The sequence below is a fragment of the Grampus griseus genome (assembly GCF_964374135.1).
Source record: "Grampus griseus genome assembly, chromosome: 3".
Classification (NCBI taxonomy): domain Eukaryota; kingdom Metazoa; phylum Chordata; class Mammalia; order Artiodactyla; family Delphinidae; genus Grampus; species Grampus griseus.
Window position 1 is genome coordinate 50,611,011 of NC_139019.1, and position 17,572 is coordinate 50,628,582.

The following is a 17,572-nucleotide window of genomic DNA, read 5'->3' on the forward strand; positions in this document are numbered from 1 at the left end:
CTATTTCAGAATAAATGTTTATCATAGTTTATTGATAAATTCTGCAATATTCCATCTCGTTTCTTTCTAGTAAAAAAAAACTTAATTGAAATTGTAACAGGTAAGCAAATGTCATATAAAGTCTACATGGTCTATTTCATTAACATGAAAAACTCAGGACTTATAAAAAGATAATATTTAATATCCCATTGCTATACCTTACAACTTCATCATCAAAATTGCTAGAACAATAAACAGTAATGATCAGTGTTATATACATTTATCTATTTTTTCTTATTCTGAATCGAGTCAGAGTCATAGCAGAGAGTGAAAATTAAGTGGTTTTAAAGCAACAATGGAAGGAAAAGGAAACATTATGTAATGTATATACTTAAATCACAAGCAACATGTTCACAAACATATTTGTATTATTTTCTGCATAACACACTGAAAAGTCAGAAGGGTACATGCTTCAGAAGAGTCAAATGAAAAGAACTTTTAGAGCAATATCCCTAGAATTAGAAATCTAGAACAACACAAAACAATCAAAATTATGTTACTATGCTTAATAATGCTAAAATTGTATGTTAATTTGTCAGATTCATTTTGACTCTGAATAAAGCACATTACCTATACAGCGTTACCATCAAAATCAAAATTTTTCACATGCATTATCTCTAATGGTGAGAAAACTTCTTAAGCCTTGTTTTCTTGCAGTTCTAAGTTGTTGCAAATGTTCTTTCATGTCCTGAGAAATATGGCAAAGTCATACTACTATGCCAGGTACTGCAATTACTGCTGATGGTTTATCTGATTCTTCTTCAAAGGCTATACATACAGTAAGACTGGTTAAAACACAAGATAATCCCAAATTTGGTCCAATCTTTGTTTGAATTATTGCTAAGTGATTTTTTTTAAATGGATAAAACTTCTAAACCAAAATAAAATGAGGTCTATATGCCAAGGTACAATGCCTTTTAAGTAGGAAAGGATGAGATGTTTTACAGGACACTTATTAAGCCAATTTGACTAATTAGAATGGTTCACATAGAATAGAAATAAGAGAGAAAAGTAAACCTGAAAAGGTAGTTGAAATAAGATTGTGAAGTTGGGGATATATGTATACATATAGCTGATTCACTTTGTTATAAGCAGAAACTAACACAACATTGTAAAGCAATTATACTTCAATAAAGATGTTTAAAAAAAACTTAAGCAATGTGAAGAAAGATAAGATTAAATAATCAGTTTATGACAATAAAAGTAATGTAACCATTAAAAAAAAAGATTGTGAAGTAGAAGAATGTGAACAATATATACTTCTTTAGAACTTACTTCGTGCTTTCTATCTTTGAATTTTTGCTTATACCTTTCTTATAATTATTTATATTTCCCTCAAGCCTAGCCTTATGCCTTGGCAAATAGTGCTCAGTCATCTTTTATTATTATATTTCCCCAAGCATAAGAAATTTATCCAATGTCTAGAATTTATCAAAAAATTATTTAAGGTCTTCCCTGGTGGCGCAGTGGTTGGGAGTCTGCCTGCCAATGCAGGGGACGCGGGTTCGTGCTTCAGTCTGGGAGGATCCCACATGCCGCGGAGCGGCTGGGCCCGTGAGCCATGGCCGCTGAGCCTGCGCGTCCGGAGCCTGTTCTCCGCAACAGGAGAGGCCACAACAGTGAGAGGCCCGCGTACCGCAAAAAAAAAAAAAGTGTTTATCACTAAATGTAAAGTTCAGCAGTACACCATGGAATTTTTTTTTGTAGTTGTTTAGCCATCTCTGGCTATGTTTGCCAATAATTGAGAGAACAGTGTTAACAAGCATGAATTTCAGATATTCTATATTATAAAATCTGTTAATATGAAATATATTAACAATGAAACTATACCTGCATACAAAAAAATAAAATAAATCTAAGTCATGAATTATAAATATACAATGGAAAACTTTATTTAAACCACCAAGGGTCTGAAATCAAAATAAAATTGTATGTGTGAGTGTGGGCAGGTACATAATCTCACATTTGGAATGTACTCCTTAACAGCAAGAAGATAAAATTTTTTTCTCTGTAAGTATTGTCCTTTAATGTTTTACAGTATCTTTTATGATTTGATGTCCTGGCTGTGTATCTGGGTCAAATCCAAACTCTATTCCAGTAACTTGAGGAAATCTGAAATTTAAAAAGATATTCTTGGATAATTCTATAAAATATACATTAATAATAGGTAAGGTAAAGTATTAAATTTTAAGTAAGCACATTTTATTGTGTTAAACTAAAAAGGTAGAAATGCTTCCCTTCATTGAATCATCAGGCAAACTGTGTGGGGGAAAAAAGAAAAATAACATTTTAAAATCTCCTATTTAGGGCCTAAGACATGCCCAGCCCATGTGGCTATGGAAAGGAGGACTTGGCCGCAGAGCACAGAGCACCACAGCAAGGAAAGCAGGGTCTAAGGGCAGGGCTGGAGGGTGCTGGAAGCCAAGGGTGTGCCTAACATCCTCTCTCCTACCATCCCTCCATTCAGTGTTCTTGCCCTTGGGCTGCACATGTGAGGCTCACAGATTTCTTCAAAAGGCATACAAGCATTTATCACTACTAACCATAAGTCACATATGAGGATCAAGTCTATGCTACACAAACATACATACACATCTTTTATTGGGGAATTTATCATTTGGCTTAACTTCTTGAAGAATACACAATCTAAAATATTGAGTATCTAGCTCTTTATGATTAACATCACTAAGATCCTTAAAAATATTTAGCAAGTATACATTTACAAATGGCATTAGAAAAAGCAGTATGAATATTTTAAGAGCCCTGAAATTCTGCTTTCTCCCCTTTACAAATGAGGAAAGATGGAAAGAAGTACAAACATTGAAAAAAAGCAAAAATTAAAACCTTTGCATCTTCATGAAACTGTTAATAAAATATCATTACAGAAACAGGTGCAAAATTAAATTGTAGTTTTAGAATATTGAGACAGGAGAAATTGCTTTTTCTTTTTTTTTTCAGAAAAAAATTTTTGAAAGAAGAAATTGGATTTTTAAAACTCTTTAAGAAAGGAAAGACCTCACCATGAAAGGATTTTAGGCATAGAATATATCATATGAAAGGCAGGAATGCCAAGAGTATGTGAAAAAAGATGCTGAAAATGAGAATGAGAATATAGATCATAATGTTTTAAGAAAATGAGGATCTGGTGTTGGAAATAATTCAAGGATTAAAAAAAAACTCTTATTGTAACAAATCTTTAACTGTCAAAAGACAGACCCTGAATGCTCATAAGCCCCCAAATTAATAAACATTAAAAATGTTTGCACAGACTCCTACCTTTTCCTGTTGAGCAGTGTAGAACAGTGCTTAAGTACACTGGCTATTGAGACAGGCTTGAGTAGAAATCCCCACTGCCACTTACTAACAGTGTGGTCTTAGACAAGTTCCCCAACTTTCAGGTTTCTCATCTGTGGAATGAAGATAATGTCACCTACCTTATATAATTATTAGAAGGACCAACTGAAATAAAGTATGTAATGTCTGCAAAAACACTTTACACAATCTTGGCATAAAAGTCAATAAACTGTAACTATTATTATTAGTTACCAGTATTTTTAAAAAGCAGATTAGTACAATGAGAGACTGAGCTAAAAAACTAAAGATAGAACTACCATATGATCCAGCAATCCCACTACTGGGCATATATCCGGAGAAAACCATAATTTGAAAAGATACATGCACCCCAGTGTTCATTGCAGCACTATTTACAATAGTCAAGACATGGAAGCAACCTAAATGTCCATCAATAGAGGAATGAATAAAGAATATGGTACCTATATATGATGGAATATTACTCAGCCATAAAAAGGAACAAAGTAATGTCATTTGCAGTAACCTGGATGGACCTAGTGATTATCATACTAAGTGAAGTCAGAGAAAGACAAATATCATACAATATCACTCCTATGTGGAATCTAATTTTAAAAAATTATACAAATGAACTTATTTATGAAACAGAAACAGACTCACAGATTTCGAAAACAAACTTATGGTTACCAAAGGGGAAACAGGGGAAGGAGGGATAAATTAGGAGCTTGGGATTAACATACACACACTACTATATGTAAAATAGATAACCAACAAGGACCTACTGTATGTCACAGGGAACTCAGTATTCTGTAAAAAGCTCTATGGGTAAAGAATCTGAAAAAGAATAAATATATATATATGTATAGCTGAATCACTTTGCTGTACAACTGAAACTAACACAACATTGTAAATCAACTGTACTCCAATAAAATTTAAAAAGAGAGAGAGAGACTGAGAAGCTTGGTCAATATCAGTACAAGGCCCAAACCCCAGAGAATACACAGCTTCCCCTCTCACTCAACTGAGAGCCACAAAGTAGATGTCTGGTCGCCCTGCAATAAGCAGTGATAGAAATAAAGTCCTGATTAGGCCAGCTGTAAAACTCACAGCTTCTACTTCGACATTTCTAATGGGAAGTGGGAAGAATAAGGAAAACAGGTGATGGACAAAAAACAAGTGTATTCCATTTTCTTCACCAACTCTGGCAACGCCCAACACTAAGGTCTGCTTCGGAAAGTGTTGTGTTCACATACATTCACATTCTCATCTTTTCCCTTCTGATCTATCTCTAGCGCCATCATAAAGCCAAAGTGCTATAATGGCACGTCCTCTGCATAAGCAAGACTAGTATCATGGGTTCTCCTGTATTTTCAGCAAGAGCCCAAAATTAAAGACCTCTGCTCATATCTAACCTCACTTCAAAGCATATTTCTGGTTTTAGTTCATCCCAACTCCCAAGACCTGAGTTTAGAATAGGTGATTTATATTGGTGTTTCAATTACATTTAGTAACATAAAACCAATAAATGTACTTGGTTGTCACCAGTATACAAAATCTCCAGTACCAGTACATCTCACACTGGCATGTGAGAAAAGAAAAAAAGAAAAAGAAATCCCACCCTTTCCCTCTTCACTTCCTCACTTATTGTTTTTATTTTCATTTTATTATATCTACTTCCAAAAATCAAAATTCTTCTTGGTTCTATCTGAAGTAATGTCCTTGATTTCCATTCACCCTTAAACATTCCATATGTTTTTGCATATCTACTTAGAGAGATTTCATTCCTTACCTTTTGTTTCCTTCCCTTCTAGATCTTGCCTTTATAGATATACCACATGCACAGACCAGATGGGTAGATAGACCACATGGACAGACAGACAGACAATTAGATAAATTATTCTGACTTCCTTTTTTCAGGAGACAAAGCTCTTTTCAGTGAGGACAATGTAAGAATTTAATGAATTACTCTTTATTTTCTTGATGTGCTATTTGTTTCTATCTTCCCACTTCACATTAAAATATAATAATTGTAGTATCATTTAGAAAATGACCCACTCCATCAAAAATCTTTTCACTGTCTCTTAGTAAACTGCTCTGACTGCCTAAGCTACCACTCTCCGCATTAATTAGAAAATAATTACCTGGTTTTTAGTTCACTTAAAATCTTCTGAAACCATGAATGCCTGATGCTTATGGGAACTTAAAGTACAGGAAAACGTAGTCATAACTTTTTCCAAGCGAGCTTTGTGTACATGTTGAGGGTTTTCCACAGCTGAGAATAACTTACTAAACGACCTATGTATTCAAGAAATTTTTTTAAAAAGTTTTATCCCTTTCTCCTCTACCCAAAGAGAACTTCAAGAATTTGTTTCTCCTACAACTTCAAACTACTCTGAGACTTCTATTATCTCAGTTTCCATATTCAGTTTCTAAAAGAATACAGTGGTAGTGTAGACTATTTATATATGTGTGTTTAGGGATATGTGTGTGTCTGTGTGTGTGTATACATTTTGTTAAATTTTTTCTGTTAAAAATTTTGGGTATCTATGTAATCCCTATTCAAGGTAAGTAATATCTAGCTTCTGGTTAGCTATCAACATGAACAAATGGCTAGAAATACTTTTACCAAATACATAGACCACTAATTGGGATGATCTGACTTAAAATACGTGCTATATAGCAAATGTGAATTTCACTTGGGAGGTTTCCAGGGGAACACCTTATTATAGAGGCAGGCAGAACTCCTCCAGAGTACTGAAACCAAGGTGTAAGAAGATTACTCTAAGGTAACCAAGGTATAAGAAGCTCAAATTGTAAGATATATCATACATATAAAGACACCTTGGGCAGAGGAAAGAATGGGTTGCAAGCAAGACTACTAAATTGAATGTCATACAAAACTAAATTTTAATCACAGTATAATAAGTAGAGGTAAGCTACAGCTTTCAACTTTATTCTTAACACGCATTTTCTGTCTTATTCAATCTCTCACAGTTAGAAGAGATAAACATTTTCTCATGAGTTTTCCTTTGCTTACAATGAATTTATTGCTGTTGGTTACTATTTTTTCAATATCCCTCTAACACATGATTAATAAAACAATCACTGAGTACCCTCCGTATGTCAGGAACTCTGTTTGTACTAGAAATATCCAGTGAAAAAAATTAAAACCCTGCCATCAAGAATATTGTTATCTAGCTGGAGAACCATTAAATAAGGAGGAAATGATCACACAGAGTGATCAGAATTAAGACAAACATGAGCCCATGGAGCTATGAGAGCACAGAGGAGTGGTACCAAATCCAGGCCTGGAGGAAGCAAAGTTAAAGCCCAGTCTTTCATTTTTCTCCAATAATCACTTCTGATTATAGATAAGTCTCTTGGTACATTTAAGGTAAAACTGAAGAGATGGGGAAAGAAAAAACAGAATGAGTTCTACTCCCTTGCAGAGTCCACCTTCTAAATTCCTAACCTCAGTCTTGCATGACCTTCTTGGAGGACTCAACTTGGTTCCACTGGTTGCTCTCTAATTTCCTCTCCTGTTGCACCTGCCCTTCCCATTGTGGCTTCAGAGTAAAAGGAACTGGCCTGTTTGTACCCAGATTTGCAGCTGGTACTAGTCAATCATTATTACTTCATTCATAAATAAAATATAATGAATAGGTAGTAAAATTAATGCTCAATTTTGTCTAACTAATACTAGAACCATGATTAGATCCAGGCCTTCTAACTAATAAAATTTTTCTTCTAAGCTCTGATGCAGTGAAAAGTGCTAAATCCAGCATCAAGATTAAGATAAAGTTGCTAGCTAACATTAAGAAAGATAAAATAGCACTGCTTATTTTAATCTTAAAAAACAACAAAAATAAAATTATACAAAGCCTCAGGCTTCCAATATGTCTCCAGATCACTAACATAGCCCTCATTTGCCGCCATACCACAAACACACACACACACACACACACACACACACACACACACACACACACTCAAACAGGTCTGATCAAAGAGAAACAAATCAACACAGACATTGAGAAAAAAATTACACTTGATTTTCACTGTAATTGGTATACTAATAGAAAATAAAAACTGGTATGCATGTAGTAATTTACATAAAAGCAAATAAGTATTAGAAAAGACATATTAAAAGATACAAAGAAGAGGGAAAAAATGAGAAGCAAATAGGATTGACCGTGAGCAAATCTGCTGGCAGTGATGACATGGCAATCAGAAATGGTGACAGAGGTGGCAAGGAGCAGGCTCAGCCAATGGAAAGATGCCAGCAATAAAAATAAAACAGGAGTTCTGCAATGGAGTGGAAGAAAAAAGCAAAACTATGCATACATTTCTATTTTCCCTCTTCCAGTTTATGTAAGGAGAGACCAAAAGCAACCAGTGACTCAAGTAAGGAAGAAGAGGAGGAAGTGAAAGAAGAAGAAAGAAGGGAAGGAAAGGAAGAAAGAAAAGGACAAAAAGACCATAATAGCATAAAATAACTTAGGTTGACCAAAGATGCTCACTCAATCATTATCCTCAAAGTACCAATGGCATACCAACTAATACATTTCTGCAATCTAAGGGAGAAGGTTCCAGTTCTGGGTTAAATATAAGTACACCCCACTCAGTCTATCCCATTGAATACAACAAAAAAGCAATAAAACCCAGACAGATTGGATAGAACAGATATTTGAAAACTCTGAAAAGTTAACTGTACCCGGTGGATTCTGGGAAAGAACAGCATTTGAAATACTGTCACACTGGTTTACTATTTTTTCCTCAAGTAACCGTCACCTAAACTCAATATGCTTAACGTAAACAGCGGGGTGCAGGCAGAAAGAGCTCCAGGAGAAGCCCTCTAGCTTTCCTCAAGGAATGGAAAGGGCACTACTAATGCTCAGAAAGACTGCTTTGTTCCCCCACACCCAGCCTCCAAGTAATCCTGTGGTAGTGGCAACAGGCAGAGGCAATGGGAGCATGCAAAAACCAAAACTAAGAGAGGGGAGGCTTCTCCTCTGTTTAGAGGACCTGTGATTATAACAATGTGGGGCAAACACCTATTTCTTTTTTCCTCCCTCAGTCCCCCTACCATCTGTCTCTTGGCCTTAGATGCAGAGGCACTTGCAGAAGTACACAGCAGTGTATGGCAACTAAAGTCCTAGTTTTCTGAGTAGACAACTATTAAAAGAGGAACACCAAGAAATTGCAAAGTTTGAGGGAGATTTTGGACTGTAAAAGCTCAGGAAAGCAAACTCATAAAGTCATTTATGAACTCCTAAGCTCACCCCTGACCTGCATCCAAACTCATTCTATGAGGTCAGCATCACCCTGATAACAAAACCAAAGACAAGATGCACACACACACAAAAAAATTATAGGCCAATATCACTGATGAACATAGATGCAAAAATCCTCAACAAAATATTAGCAAACTGAATCCAACAATACATAAAAAGATCATATATCATGATCAAGTGGGATTTATCCTAGGGATACAAGAATTTTTCAATATCCACAAATCGATGTGATACACCACAGTAACAAATTGAAGAATAAAATCTATATGATTAACTCAATAGATGCAGGAAGAGCTTTTGTCAAAATTCAACACCTCTTTATGATAAAAACTGTCCAGAAAGTGGGCATAGAGGGAACATACGTCAACATAATAAAGGCCATATAGGACAAACCCACAGCTAACATCATACTCAATGGTGAAAAACTGAAAGCATTTCCTCTAAGATCAGGAACACGATGAGGATTCCCACTCTTGACACTTTTATTCAACATAGTATTGGAAGTCCTAGCCACAGCAATCAGACAAGAAAAAGAAATAAAAGGAATCCAAATTGAAAAGAAAGAAGTAAAACTGTCACTTTGCAGATGACATGATATTACACATAGAAAACCCTAAAGATGCCACCAGAAAACTACTAGACCTCATCAGTAAATTCAGTAAAGTTGCAGGATACAAGATTACTATGCCAAAATCTGTTGCATTTCTATACACTAACAACAAACTATCAGAAGGAAAAATTAAGGCAAAAATCCCATTTACCACCACATCAAAAGAAAAAAAAAACCTAAAAATAAAGTCTACCTAGGTTGGTAAAAGACATATACTCTGAAAATTATAAGATGCTGATGAAAGAAATTGAAGATGACACAAACAGATGAAAATATATACCATGTTCCTGTATTAAAAGAATCAATATTGTTAAAATGACCATACTACCCAAGGATCTGCAATCTACAGATTCAATGCAATTCTTATCAAAATATTAATACCAGTGACATTTTTCACAGAACTGGAACAAAAAACTTTTAAATTTCTATGGAAGCACAAAATACCTCAAATAGCCAAAACAATCTGGAGAAAGAAGAACCGACCTAAAGGAATCAGACTCCTTGACTTCAGACTATATTACAAAGCTACAGTAATCAAAACAGTATGTCACTGGCACAAAAACAGACACATATCACAATGGAACAGAATAGAGAGCCCAGAAATAAACCCACACATGTATGGTCAATTAATCTACAATAAAGGAGGCAAGAATATACAATGTAGAGAAGACAGTCTCTTCTATAAGTGGTGCTTGGAAAACTGGACAGCTACATGTAATAGAATGAAATTAGAACATTCCCTAACACCATATACAAAAATAAACTAAAAATGGAATAAAGACCTAAACATAAGACCAGAAACCATAAAACTCTTAGAGGAAAACATAGGGAGAACACACTTTGACATAAATCATAGCAATATTTTTTTGGATGTGTCCCTTCAAGCAAAGGAATTAAGAGCAAAAATAAACAAATGGGACCTAATTAAACTTAAACACTTTTGCATAGCAAAGAAAACCATTGACAAAATGAAAAGAAAACCTACTGAATGGGAAAAAATATTTGCAAATGATATGACCAATAAGAGGTTAATATAATATATATATATATAGCTCATGCAATTTAATATCAAAAAAATAAACAACCTGATTTAAAAATGGGCAGAAGACCTGAATAGACAGTTTTCTAAAGAGGACATGCTGGTGGCCAACAGGTACATGAAAAGATGCTCAACATTGCTAATCACCAGGGATATGCAAATCAAAACCACAATGAGATATCACCTCATTGTCAGAATGGCTATTATAAAAAAGTACATAAATAAATATTGCTGAGGATGTGGAGAAAAGGGAACCCTTGTACACCCTAAAAGTATGGGAATGTAAATTAGTGCAGCCACTGTGAAAGACAGTCTGGAGGTTTCTCAAAAAACTAAAAATAGAACTACCATATGACCCAGCAATTCCACTCCTCAGTATATAACTGAAAAAAACAAAACACTAATTTGAAATGAACATATATGAACGTCGCACCCCAATGTTCATAACAGCATTATTTACAATTGCCAAGATATGGAAGCAACCTAATTGTCCATCAACAGATGAATGGATAAAGAACATGTAATATAGATATACACAATGGAATACTCCTAAGCCATAAAGAGAATTAAATTTTACCATTTGCAACAATATGGATTGACTTGGAGGGTGTTATGCTAAGTGAAATAAGTCAGACAGAGAAAAACAAATACTGTACAATGTCACTTATGTGGAATCTGAAAAATACAACAAACTAGTGAATACAACAAAAAATAAATAAATAAACAGATACAGAGAACAAACTAGTGGTTACAAGTGGGGAGACTGAAGAGGGCAATATAACGGTAGGGGATTAAGAGATACAAACTATTATGTATAAAATAAGCTATAAGGATATGTTGTGCAACACAGGGAATACAGCCAATATTCTGTAGTAACTATAAATGAAGTATTGTGAAAAAAATACTTTCACAAAAAAAGTTCACAAAAAACTCAAATTTTTCATCAGAAACACTGGATTCCAAGAGAGTGGAACAACATATTTAAAGAGATGAAAGAAAGGAACTGTCAACTAAGAATTCTATATCCAGCAAAACTTTCAGGAATGAAGATATGCTTTCAAAGAAATGTTGAAGGAACTCCTTCGGACAAAAGGGAAATAAATGTATCAGAAAATAAATTTGGAATGTCAAAAATTAAGAAAAAGTAATAAAACTGAAAAATATCTGGGTAAATAGGGAGACTATTCTTTTCTTCTTGGTTCTTTAAAATATGTTCAACAGTTGAAAGCAAAAAATATAACAATGTGTGATGGGATTTACAATTTAACTAGATGTAATGTATAAGACAATAATATAAAGAAGAGAAAGTACATAGTAATACATGGTTGTAAATTCTTTACTTTTTAAGTGACAAAATACTGATTCTAAGTAGGCTGTGAAAAGTTAAATATGCATATAGTAAGCCCTAGAGCAACTACTAAAAATATATAAAGAGATACAATAAAAACACTATACATTAAAATAGAACACTAAAAAAATATTCAACTATTACAAAACAAGGCAGGAAAAGAAAAATAAAGGGAAAAAAATAGACCAAACATAAATACTAAGATACTAAAATTTTAGACATAGCCCAAACTTATAAGTAGCTACATTATACACAAATACTCAAAAAACAAATGAAAAGACAGAGATTGTGAAAATCGATTTTTTAAGACTCTTTTCCTTCAATAATTTCCTTTTCCTTTGAAATGAAGATATTCCTAGATAAACAAAAGCAGAGAGAGTTCTTTACCACTAGATCTGCCTGCCTTGCAAGAAATGCTCAAGGTTGTCCTGCAGGGTGAAATGAAAGAACACTAAATGGTAACTCAAATCTGTATGAAGAAATAAACATCTTAGTAAAGATATGGGCAATCATAAAAGCTAGTGTTATTATTAATAACAATGGTTTGTAACTCCACTTTTTGTTTTATACATGCTTTAAAGGACTAATATACATTTTTAAAATTATTAGTCTAGAAGCTAGTAATATTGTAATGTTAGTTTGTAATTCCATGTGTCTACATAATTTAAGAGACTAAGCATTTAAAATAATTATTTAAAAAAATGGTTCTGAAGAACCTAGGGGCAGGACAGGAATACACAGTCATAGAGAATGGACTTGAGGACACGGGGAGTGGGAAGGGTAAGCTGGGATGAAAAGAGTGGCATGGACATATATATACTACCAAATGTAAAATAGATAGCTAGTGGGAAGCAGCCCCATAGCACAGGGCAATCAGCTCGGTGCTTTGTGACCACCTAGAGGGGTGGGATAGGGAGAGTGGGAGGGAAACACAAGAGGGAGGAGATATGGGGATATATGTATATGTATAGCTGATTCAGTTTGTTATAAAGCAGAAACTAACACACCATTGTAAAGCAATTATACTCCAATGAAGATGTTAAAAAAAAGATTAAAAAGGTAATATTTATTAGTTTATGTTTGGGGGGCACACATTGTATAGAGATGTAATTTTGTGTCATCTACACCAAAAAGGGTGGAGATGGACCTGTAAAAGAGCAGAGGTTTGTATCTTATTGAAGTTAAGCTGGTGTAAATTCAAATTAGAGTGTTATAAATTTAGGATGTTAAATGTAATCCCCATGGTAACCACACACACACAAAAAATAGCTATAGAATGTACACAAGAGAAAATGAGAAAGGAATTTAAACATTTCCTACCAAAAAATCAACTAAGCACTAAAGAAAAGAGTAATGCACAAAATGAGAGACAAAAGAGCTATTAGACATATAGAAAACAAAGAGCAGAATGATGACAGAAGTCCATCATCAGTAATTTCTTTAAATGCAATGGATTAAACTTGCCAATCAAAACACAGAGATTGGCAGAATGGATAAAAACACATGACCTAACTATATGATGCCTACAAGATACTCATTTTAGATTCAAAGATACAAACAGATTGAAAGTGAAAATACAGAAAAAGATATCCCATGCAAATAGTAACCAAAAGTGAGCAGAGTGGCTATACTAACATCAGTCAAAGAAGACTTTAAATCAAAAAAGTTCACAAGAGACAAACAAGACATTATATATTAATAAAAAATTCAATACGTCAAGAATATATAACAATTAGGGCTTCCCTGGTGGCACAGTGGTTGAGAGTCCACCTGCCGATGCAGGGGACACGGGTCCGTGCCCTGGTCCGGGAAGATCCCACATGCCGTGGAGCGGCTGGGCCCATGAGCCATGGCCGCTGAGCCTGCACATCTGGAGCCTGTGCTCCGCATCGGGAGAGGCCACAACAGTGAGAGGTCCGCGTACCACAAAAAAAAAAAAAAAATATATATATATATATATATATATATATATATAACAATTATAAACATTTATGCACCTCAAAATAGACTGGCAAAATATATAAGCAAAAGTTGACAGAACTGAAGGAAGAAATTGTTCTACAAAAGTAGGTGGGGACTTCAATACCCCACACTCAATAATGGATAGAACAACCAGACAGAAGTTAATTAAGACAGAAGTTAATTAAACAACACAGTAAACCAACTAGATCTAATAGACATAAACAGGACCCTCTCCCCAATAAGAGCAGCAGACATATTTTTCTGAAGTGCTTATGGGAAATTTTCCAGGATAGACTGTGTTGGACCACAAATTAAGTCTCAGTAGATTTGAAACGATAGGTATCATACAGATTATCTTCACCAACCACAAGATATCATACAAAGTATCTTCACCAACCACAATGTAATGAGCTTAGAAAGTCAATAACAGTAATAAAACTGAAAAATTTTAAAAATTGGGGGAAATTAAATAACACACTTTTGAATGATCAGTGAATCAAAGAAGAAATCACAAGGAAAATTAGAAAATAATTAAATGAATGAAAATGAAAATGCAACATACCAAAACATACCAAAAACCTGGGACACAGTGAAAGCAGTGGTAAGGGGAAATTTATAGCTATAGATGCTTACATTAAAAAACAAGAATGACCTCAAAACAACAATCTAGCTTTACAACTTAAGGAACTAGGGACTTCCCTGGTGGAGCAGTGGTTAAGAATCCACCTGCCCATGCAGGGGACAGGAGTTCGATCCCTGGTCCCGGAAGATCCCACATGCCGTGGAGCAACTAAGCCCGTGCACCATAACTACCGAGCCTGTGCACCACAACTACTGAGCCTGTGTGCTGCAACTACTGAAGCCTTTTTTCCCAGAGCCCGTGCTCCACAAGAGAAGCCGCCGTTCTCTGCAACTAGAGAAAGGCTGTGCACAGCAACGAAGACCCAAAGCAACCAAAAAAAAAAAAAAAAAACTTAAGGAAATAGAAAAAAAACAAACAAAACCTGAAGATAGTTGAAGGAGCATAACAGAGATAAACAAAATAGAGACTAAGAAAACAATAAAGAAAATCAATGAATCTGAAAGTTGGTTCTTTGAAAAAGTCAACAAGCTTTCAGCTAGATGGACTAAGAAAAAAGAAAGACTCAAATTGTTATAATCAAAACTAAAAGTGGGAACTTGGCCAAGATAGTGGAGTAGGAAGACTCTGAGTTCACCTCCTCTCACAGGCATACCAAAATTACAGCTATTTACAAAGCAACCACGGATGAGAAAGACCAAAACCTACCAGAAAAGGTCTTCTGCAATGAAAGCTACAAAGATACAATCACATTAAAATGGGTAGGAGCGGTGAAACCATGGTATAGTCAAGATCCGTACCCCCTGGGGGGTGACCCACAAACAGGAGGATCATTACTATTAGAGAGGTTCTCACCAAGGAGCAATGAGTCTGAGCCTCACACTGGGCTCCTGCACTGGGAAAATGAGCTGCCAGAATGTTTGGCTTTGAAGGTCAATGGAGCTTACTTTCAGGAGTTGCAGAGGGCTGTGGGAAATAGAGCTCCACTCTTACATGGCACACACAAAATCTCACATGCTCCAGACGTGGGGAAGAAGCAGTAATTTGAAAGGAGCCTGGGTTCAGACCCACCCGCTGATCTTGGAGAGTCTCCCAGAGAGGCAGGAAGCAACTTGAGCTCACTCTGGGGACATAGACAGTGGCGGCACCAATTTTGGGGAGCTCATTCTACCATGTGGACACTGGTGCTGGCAAGTGCCACTTTGGAATTCTCCCTCTAGCTTATTAGCACCAGGACTGGGCCCTACCCACCAGCCTTTTGGCACCAGTACTGGAACATCAGGGCAAGCAACTAGCCAGGTGTGGACAAAACTGCACCTGTCAGCAGACACACTGCCTTAAGTCCTCCTGAGCAGAGCTTATAGTTGCCCTGGCACACAGCCTTATCCACCAGAGGGCACAGGACCTGACCACACATACCAGTGTACAGGCACTACTCCAGTACCCCCAGAGTCATGCAGCCAAAGACCCTGGGACCCAGCTCCACTGACCAGTGTGCAGACACAAGCCCCGGGACCCCCTGAGCCCCAAGCCCTGACCATCAGCAGGCTCAAACAACAACCCTAACACCCCCCAGGATCCTGCAACAAGAGACACTGGAGTCCAGCTCCACCCACCAGAGGGCTGGCACAATCTTCAGAACACCCCAGACCCCTCTGCCAGCTGTGTCAAGAGCCAGTGACTCCCACCAGTGGGCCAACACCAGCTCCAGGACCCCTAAGGCTTTTTAGCCAGAGATACCAAAACCTGTTATTGCCCACCAGAGAGGCAGCGTTATTGCCAGAACTCCCTGGTCCCCAGGTTGCCCACTAGCATACAGACACCAGACCCAGGAACACTACAGTCCAACAGCCTGCCTTGTCAGGACTCAGCCAACACACCAGCAGGCCAACACCAGCTCCAAGGTACCTAAGACTTCTCACTCAGCCTCACCAGGATCCAGCACCACTTACCAGCCCTGACAACCAGTAGCTGGCAGCCTCCATACCAGGCAGGGACCAGCAACCAAATGGACCAGGGGCCAGCCATGCCTACCGGGAGAATATCAACGAAACTAAGAACTGGTTCTTTGAAAAGAGAAATAAAATTGATAAATGTTTAGCCAGCTTCATCAAGAGAGAAAGCGAGGTCCAAATAAATAAAATCAGAAATGAAAAATGAGAAATTACAACTGACATCATGGGAATACAAGGGATTGTAAAAGATAACCACAAAGAAAACTATATGCCAATAAAATGGACAACCTAGAAGAAATGGAAAAGTTCCTAGAAATATCTTGAGACAAATGAAAATGGAAACACAACATATTGAAACTTATGGAATGCAGCAAAAACAATTCTAAGAGGGAGGTTCAGAGATAACAATAAAGATTTCTAATAAACAACCTAAATTTAAACCTCAAGGAACTAGAAAAAGAGGGGCATACTAAGCACAAAGTCAACTGAAGGAAGGAAATAATAAACATTAAGGCAAAAAATAAATGAAATAGAGAACAGGAAAACAACAGAAAAGATTAACAAAACTAAGAATTGGTCTTTGAAAAGATGAACAAAACTAACAATGCTTTAGCTAGATTCACCAAGGAGAAGAGAGAGGAGGACCCTAATCAATAAAATTATATTTGAAAGAAGAGACATTGCAACTAATACCCCAGAAATACAAAGGGTCATAACAAACCACTATGAACAACTATATGCCAACAAACATGATAACCTAAAAGAAATGATTAAATTCCTAGAAACATACAACCTACCAAGACTGAATAAGGAAGAAAAAAATCTGAAAAGACCAACAACAAGAAAGAATGAATCAGTAATCAAAAACCTCCCAAGAAAGAAAAGTCCAGGACCAGACAGCTTCACTGGTGAATTTTCCCAAATGTTTAAAGAACAATTAATGCCAATCCTCTCAAACTCTTCCAAAAAAATCAAACGGTAGGGACCACCACAAAACTCCTTTCATGAGTCAATTACCAGGTATCAAAGTCAGATAAGGACACTACAAGAAAACTAAAAGCCAATATCCCTGACGAATATAGATGCAAAAATAATTAACAAAATACTGGCAAACTGAATTCAGCATTATATTAAAAGGATCATACACCGTGATCAAGTGGGATTTATCCCTGGGATACAAGGATTGTTCAACATATACAAATGAATAAATGTGATACATAACATCAATAAAATAAAAGACAAAAATCATATGATCATTTGATAAAATTCAACATCCATTCATGATTTTTTAAATCTCAACAAATTAGCTATAGGGGGAACATACCACAACATAATAAGGGCCATATATGACAAGCCCACAAAAAACATCACACTCAGTGATGAAAGGTTGAAAGCTTTTCTTGTAAGATCGAACAAGACAAAGGTGCCCACCCTCA

At 36.1% G+C, this 17,572-nt stretch overlaps 1 pseudogene across 1 annotated transcript in view; it reads right to left on the reverse strand.

The window, feature by feature from the left end:
• Window positions 1-158: 158 nt before the first annotated feature.
• Window positions 159-17,572, reverse strand: part of LOC309819821 — a 45,932-nt pseudogene continuing 28,518 nt past the window's right edge. The window contains exons 3-4 of the transcript in view: window positions 2,003-2,151; window positions 159-904 (exon numbers count right to left, since the gene is read on the reverse strand). The product of the transcript in view is annotated as an uncharacterized misc_RNA (transcript). The remainder of the gene's footprint in view (window positions 905-2,002; window positions 2,152-17,572) is intronic.